Source organism: Mus caroli, chromosome 18, assembly GCF_900094665.2.
Source record: "Mus caroli chromosome 18, CAROLI_EIJ_v1.1, whole genome shotgun sequence".
In the NCBI taxonomy this organism is placed as follows: Eukaryota; Metazoa; Chordata; class Mammalia; order Rodentia; family Muridae; genus Mus; species Mus caroli.
In genome coordinates, this window is record NC_034587.1 from 70,075,742 (window position 1) to 70,083,323 (window position 7,582).

Below are 7,582 nucleotides of genomic sequence, written 5' to 3' on the forward strand. Positions count from 1 at the left end.
TGTAGACCAGGCTGGCCTCGAACTCAGAAATCCACCTGCCTCTGCCTCCCAAGTGCTGGGATTAAAGGCATGCGCCACCATGCCCGGCTTAAAAACTCATTTTTCAATTGTGAAATGGGATCTGGCTAAGTAGCACAGCCTGGGCTTCAAACGAATGACCCTCCTGCCTCGGCACCTGAATGCTGGGATTACAAGCTTACATCACTCTGCCAATTTAGACCTTGCTACTTTTTTTGTGGTTGGTACTTTTAGGTTAGAGTACCAAGATGATTCGAGGCAGCACCTTCGTGCAGGTCATCACTCTGTTCTCACGTCCTCCCTCACCCCCCAGCTCCTTTCCTCCCTCAGCCAATTCCTCCTCCTGTGATCCTGTTCCGTGTACCCTCACCCTATTTCCCACTCCCTTAAGATCTTCTCCTCCCACCCCCTTTCTAGTTTCATGACCTACAAATGTACACCTGTGCCAGCATTTATGTAACTTTAAACGTAGTTTCTGCACAAGAGAAAACGTGGTTTTTCTCTAAGTCACTCAATATTCTGGTACCCACTTCATTGCAAACTCCATGACTTCATTTCCCTTACAGCTGCACAGAATTCTGTTGTGTGTCCATGGCACATTTTCTTTACCCACTCATCTGTCAGAGGCCATCAGCACCGGTTCCATTTCATGACTGTTGTGGACAACACAAGCAGGATGCTCAGTACATCTGGGATGTCGACTTATAGTCCTACAGTACATGCCCCAGTACTGGGTCTGAGTCATATAGCAGTTCTACTCTTGGGAACCGATTTCCATAGAAGCTACAGAAGTGTACACTCCTACCAGCAGTAATTCGGGTTCTAACTCTGCACAGCCTTACCAAGCACTTGTTACCATTGGCTTTCGTTGACAGAACCCACTCTGGAAATGGGATTTACTTTCCCTTAAACACCTTCCTGAGTAACGGTGAACCATTTGTAATTCTCCTTTTGAAATTGTCTATTAAGTAGCTTATTCATTAACCCAATAAATTTTGACTTTTTGGTGTTTAATTTTGTAGTTCTTTATGTATCTTGGCTACCAATCCTGTGTGATGTATAGTTGGCAAAAACTTTTTCTCATTCTGTAGGTGATCTCTTCACTCTGATGATTATTTTGTCATACAAAAAAAAAAAAAAAAACCCTCGATTTCATATAATCCCATTTGTCATCTCTTGGAAGTGTTCTCTGTGCTATTGGAATCTGCTCAGAAAATCCTTGCTATGCCTGCCTCTGTAATCTTAAATCCTATGATCCACTTTGAATTCATTTTCATGGGGAGAGACGTGGATCTAATCCCATTTTCCTAACTATGGAAATGCAATTCTCTTAGCACTATTTGTCAAGAAGGCTGTTTTTACAACATGTTTTTGATAGCTTCGGCAAAATTGATGTGGCCAAAACATGTAGTTGTATTGCTGGGTCTTCCATCCCACTCCTCTGGTCTGCACGTTTTGTGCTAGTGTGTGGGGCTTTGTCACTACAGCTCTGTAATACGAGATGAAATGTTACAATAGCTCTGGCACTGCTCTTTTCGCCAAGGACTGCTTCCCCAGCTGGGGACAGTTTGTGCCTCTGTATGAGGGTTTGCATTGTATTTTGTAACTCTGTCAAGAATGTAAGTAAAACTTGGAAGGGGACTGAAATGAACCTGGAAATTGCTTTGGTTCACTTTCTTCCATCTTTAAGTTACCTCCCCTTCCTCCAACTTCTCCTATGCCCACTGCTCCTTTAAACTCAGCCTCCTAGTCTTTAATTGTACATATTATACAATTTATGTAATTGTACTAAATATAAACTATATGTATATAATCTATATCTATAGCTCTATATATAGATATACACAATCTGCTGAGTCAGTTTAGTATTATTTTCCTGTGTTTTTAAGGCTGGCCACTTGGTACTGGATAGCCCATTACAGGGCTCACCCTGGGGAAGGCTAATTCTCCCTTGCTCAGCAGTTAATTGCCTGTAACTCCTCATCTGAGGGGCAGGGCTTCATGAGACTGGTCTCACATTGGCAAGTCAATTAGTGTCATTGTTGATATTTTCTTGCACCCGTGATGTTGAGATTTCATGGGTGGGACTTCCCTGTCATATCTAATCTAGAAAACAACTGTTGCAGCAGACTTCTTGGTCCGCTGGCTTGTTCCCTCTTCCTCCATGTTCTGAGTCTCATATGTAGGAGCTGTGTTGCAGAGGAATCAATTAGGTTGTGCACCCCAGTCAGTCAGTTGTTCTCCGAGTTTGGACCAGATAGGGATTTCTGTAATGGTCTCCTGCAAAGGAAGCTCCTCTGATACGAGACGAGGGTGACAATTAACCATGGGAGCCAACTATTCAGAACACAGAGCAATAGGAATTACACTGGTTTAGCAAAGTGGTAAAAATGGGTACTCCAAAGATTCACGACTGTAGCAGGCTTGATTTCCCTCCTGTTGAGGAGGCCTTGAGTCCAATTAAGCAGCGTTTATTTCACCTTGCAGCTAGCTGCCAGTTCTTCATGAAGGGAAGTCAGGGCAGGAGCCCAGAGACCAGAACGGAAGCAGAAGTCAAGGAGCACTCTTGCTGGCCTGCTCCTCTCATGGCTTAACTCAGCTTGCTTTCTTATACAACTCAGGACTACCTACCTGCCCAGGGATTGCACCACCCCTTTTGGTCAGATCTTTCTTGCAGCAGCAGGAAGCTATGGCATGTGTGACTTATCCTCCATGTGTCAATCAGACCTGTCAGCTGCAGGTGGTGCTAAGTTAAGTGCCCTCAGTTAAGCTGAAGTCTCCCAAGCACCTTTTGCTTCATATATTTTGTAGGTCAACTGTCAGGTGGCTGCTGTCCAGGATTCCTCTCTCCTTAATGGACTGCCTTCGTCCCCCTTGTGAGATGCTGCTGCGTGTGCCTGCATTTCTGGCGTACAAGAGGTTGACACAGGAGGATGGTGAGTTCCAAAGCCAGCCAAATTATGCAGTGAGATCTTGTCTCACAAAAAGGGAGAGGGCGGCCAAGGGCAGAAAGATAAAAGATACAGCTTCCCTTTCTCCTGAAATGTGGTCCATCTACTTCCCTCAAGTTCTCTCCTAAGATACTGCAAAATGCAGGTAAGCAAACAGGGAAGAGCAAGTCTCTGGGCCTGGAAAGCATCTCTAAAACTCACAGGATGAACAGACGCGGTCATACGAGCCATTACTGGCCATTACTGTCCGCACACTTGGTCACACAAGCCATTACTGTCCGCACACTTAGCTGGCAGACGTTCTTCTTTCCTAGAGTCTGAAACTGAGAGGGCACGGACTTTCTCAGTCCCGTCTCCACACCATGCCTCTCCTTGAAGCACCCGGGGCTCACACTCCTCCAGCACCCACTGTCCTCAAGTCACTGTCTTCCTGCCCCATTTCAGAGACAAGACTGAGGACTGTTATTCCTGAGTTGCCTCTAGAATGTCATTATTTCCCATCTCAAAAAAAAAAGAGAGAGAAAGAGAAAGACAGAGAGAAAGAGAAAGAAAAAGGGAAGGAAGGAAGGAAGGAAAGAAGGAAGGAAAGAAAGAAGGAAAGGAGAGAGAGAGAAAGAAACTGTTGATGTGAAGTGTAACAGATCCAAGATATCCGTGAGTTTAAGAAAACGAGTGAGCACAGGATGATTTAGTTGGCTTTCTCTTTTTAATCAAAAACATATTTTGTTACAGAGTTCTCAAGAAAGATTCAACTATTTTTTTTTTAAGCCACAGACTTCAACCAGGCAAAAGTCTATAGAAAGAAAGTGGTGGGTCTTTAGCTGACCAGTTTTTCCTAAGAGCCAAGCTAAGAGTGGACCCAGAGTAGGAGACAGAGCTGGAAGTGTCACCATCAAAGCTGTCCCCAACGCCCAGTCACCTCTTCCACACTGGATCTGCAGCACACCAGTTTTCATAACCTATAGGAAGTCATGCTTTTAAATCACGTTAGATGCATGGAACAAAAAAAAACCCTCCCCGTTTGGAGAAGTTTGCCAACTCTATATTTAGCCTTTTAACTAACCCAAACCTGTGAGTCCTTCTACCAATGACAAGCAGCCTTAGCAAGAGCAGCTGGCTTCATCNCTTCTTCACAGCTGCCACAGNTGTGGCCTCTACCAGGACTCCCCACCCCACCCACCCCACCNCCNAGAAAGGTTCCCAGGTCCAAGCAGGCTGGAAGAAAACTCTCTGAAAGGCATGATCCAGCCAAAAGTTGTCTAATCAAAATGGATATAAAAGAGGCAAAAATAAAGTGGACAGTCATTCACTGGGACTGTCTTTCATAGCATCAATTAAAATATTGATATAATTTCTGAAGAACTTCCTGTTTTGAACATAGAAGAATTAAGCTACAAAAGATCCAAAGAAAGGCCCTCTAATATTACCAGGCATTTACAACAGGATTTCAGTCCAGTTTAGGTGAAGAATTGCCAGCACTTAGGAGGACAGAATCATACACATACTAACTTCAAAGTCAGAATGTCATGACAGATGAAGGCCTTTGCAGAGGCTCTGAACACAGTGAAATGAAGGTGCCCCCCGCCCCCNACCCCAGTGTTCTGTATGGTACTTANGGCAGCCCCTAAGGTGGTGCTAGGCCTTTGGTTAAAAATAAGTCATAAGGACATATGTAACTACTTGTCCACAGGAGAACGAGTACTCAAAGATCAAGCCTAGTCTCACTGAGTAACAAAGGAAAAAGTAAGATTCCCCCTCACACAGCAGAAAAAAGGTAAAGAGCGCATCTCAACCTGCTGCAGGGCGGGCAAGGTCACTTAGAAGCCAGAGCTGGCACAGTAGTCCAACCCCTCATTTCACAGACGAGGCAGCTGAGGCCCAGAGAAGGGAATGACTTGCCGAGGACACATGAACTACAAGTGCAACGGTCTGGGCGAGTCCAGAGCCTGCTTTAGGTTGAACAAGAACATCAACTCTGGAGCTACTGAGAAAAGCATCTTAAACTGTGTGGAAGCATTTATAGCAACACAGAGAAATGATTGTCGTCACCCAATGTCTCCTCAGTCCTTCCTGCATTAAAAAAATAAAAGAAGGACTTAAAAGTTTCATTCATTTATTTAATTTGATGCTAAAATCCCTGAAAAACATCACTCATTGCATCAGCTATTCCTTGGGGCACGGGATCAGACCCTCAATTCTCATAAAGGCACCTATAGGTCAGAAGTATCTACAGAGGAAGGAGGCCAGAGAGCAAGGTCAGGACACAAAACAAGCAAAGATGTTTTCTAAAAGAGTGTGTGGTTTGCTGGTGCCTCTAGCCAACAGTACAGCTTTTTGAGTGAATTCAGTGGAAACTAAATCTTTCACAACACCAGGGAGAGGGGAGCAGCTATGGGCTATGAATATCACTTAATTCTCTCCACATCAATCGTATAAAACTCATCGAGGATCGGAGACGATGGCAGCAATCAGAACAATGCCAACCCCGACAGGAAGGTGTCCTGGGTGAACTCTAAGACTCTCACTTGTCTGCTTCCCCCGCCTAAGCAGTGAGGACAGGCAACCAGGAAACACTGAGGAGAGGCTCACTAACCACGCAAGAGCAGTAGCTGTGAGGAAGGAGGATGGGAGAGGAGAGTCCAACACTGAAACATCTAAACCCCAACAGGCTTGGGCATTTAGGAATGGCTAGGCAGTACTGTCTATCTCAGAAGCCCCGGAGGTCCACAGAAACAGGAGAGAGAGAAAAAGAAATGGTATAATATTCTGATTTGTGTAAATAGCTCCTGCCAATAAACGGCTCATTTTTCAAAAGTTTTACTGCTTAATAAGGCAAGATGATGAAAACTTTCATTCCTCAGGAGTGCCTGATGCACAGCCTCACTGCGCTGAGAAAAAGGCCCTGCCAAGGGCGCTGCTAAGAGTAAGGCCACGGCTTTTTACATACAGCCTACTGCACCGCAGAGATGGGATTGCTTGGTTACTAGAAGGGAAAACCAGAAAGCCCTGGGCAGGAGTTTCACAGCCTTTTCTCTATGTCATGCAAAGGAGGATTTAAAGGGCTAGTTACAGATGGCTCCACTTAGCTAATCCCTTCCAGGCCCCCACCTGGGAGAGCTGTTCCTGCTCCACTCATGGCAGTGACCTAACTTATACTTTACTGACCATTAAAGAAAACAGTGATGAAGACCGGAATCTACAGGAACTACCAAAAACATCTCTGGCCAGCTCCAAACAAGCTCCTTCCAAGGGGTCTCAGCTCATTAAAAATTTTTAAAAATCTGAAGAGTGACAATTAGCCAGTTAACAAGCAAGGCCAGGAGCAAACACATTTCACCGCCACAGATACTTCACAAGCATTCCAGGAAGATTCCCTTCTCCAGACTGTAAAATCTCTGAGTTACTTCGCCTTCAAAGCTGCTAATATAAACCACACCATTCCCCACAAAATTGGATTTCTAACTTGGAAATACACACAGTTAAGCATGTGTTTGTTGCTGGATTCTGCAGGTGTGTGCCCTCGGCCAGCTCACCCTGTCTGTGAACCTACACTGTTTACAGGAGCAATGGGTTCAGGCAGTATAAAAAGACTGTCTATGGGAAAGCAAGTTCCCGGCAGTGGCTTAGCATCTCTTTGTCCAGCAGGGGCGGTAAAGGACACCGATTAAGGTAGACTCTACCCCAGAAAAGAATGGACTTCCAAGCAGATAAAGGCAATGCCATTACAGACTCTCTTTAATCATGCACAGAAAGGCACAAGACAAAAGTAGAATGCTTTCAAACTGGGTGCCCACTGAAATTTAATCTTGGGAGACTTTTGAGCTATGACTTAGAAAAAAAAACCCACCCAGAACCAGACCCACATCATAATCAGTCTCTAAGAACTAGGGAAACTATTTTATCCCAAAATTTTTCAACTCAGGGGAGTTTTTAAAAGTCTTATTCAAAGATAGCGAAGTGAAAGGAAGGAAAAGACTAGGACAGGCGAATTACAAACTTCATCAATAACCAGAAATAATTTCTATGGCTCTTTGTAAGAAAACCAAGACGAGTGGCTTGGCTCTGAAGAGATACTTCCCAGCAAATATTTCCCACATACTTTCTGAAGATGATTAAGTATGGGAGAGGGTCCATAAGGTACAACAGGAAGCATCAAGTTACAGCACTGCCTGGTCAGATGAGCTGGGTCTTAACGACCCGTTCCACTCCAGCCTCCCCGCCACCGTGAAACGGATCTGAGGACAAGCATTTTAGAGAAGGCATCCTTTTATAATTCTGTCAATACAACATCTAAAAGAAAAACAAACAACAAACCACCAAACTTCTAGAGATAAGATTAGGCCCGTGACAAAGCATCCCTAAGTACAGAAGAGAAGACAGAAGAGGCTTTACAACACACGCTGTGTGCGTCGCGCTGAGATGGACCCCAGTCACTGCAGCACTCTGGTTTCTCGGAGCCTCTGGAACCTTCCGCAGCAGGCTGCAGGATGTGGTCATTTCTGTTGGCACAAAGAGAACTGCTATGCACAGGGTTTCCAGAGCTCAAATGCCTACTGCAATTTAAAATTCACAGGAAACTCTCAGGGTAAAAACATCTCCATGGTCTTGATTTT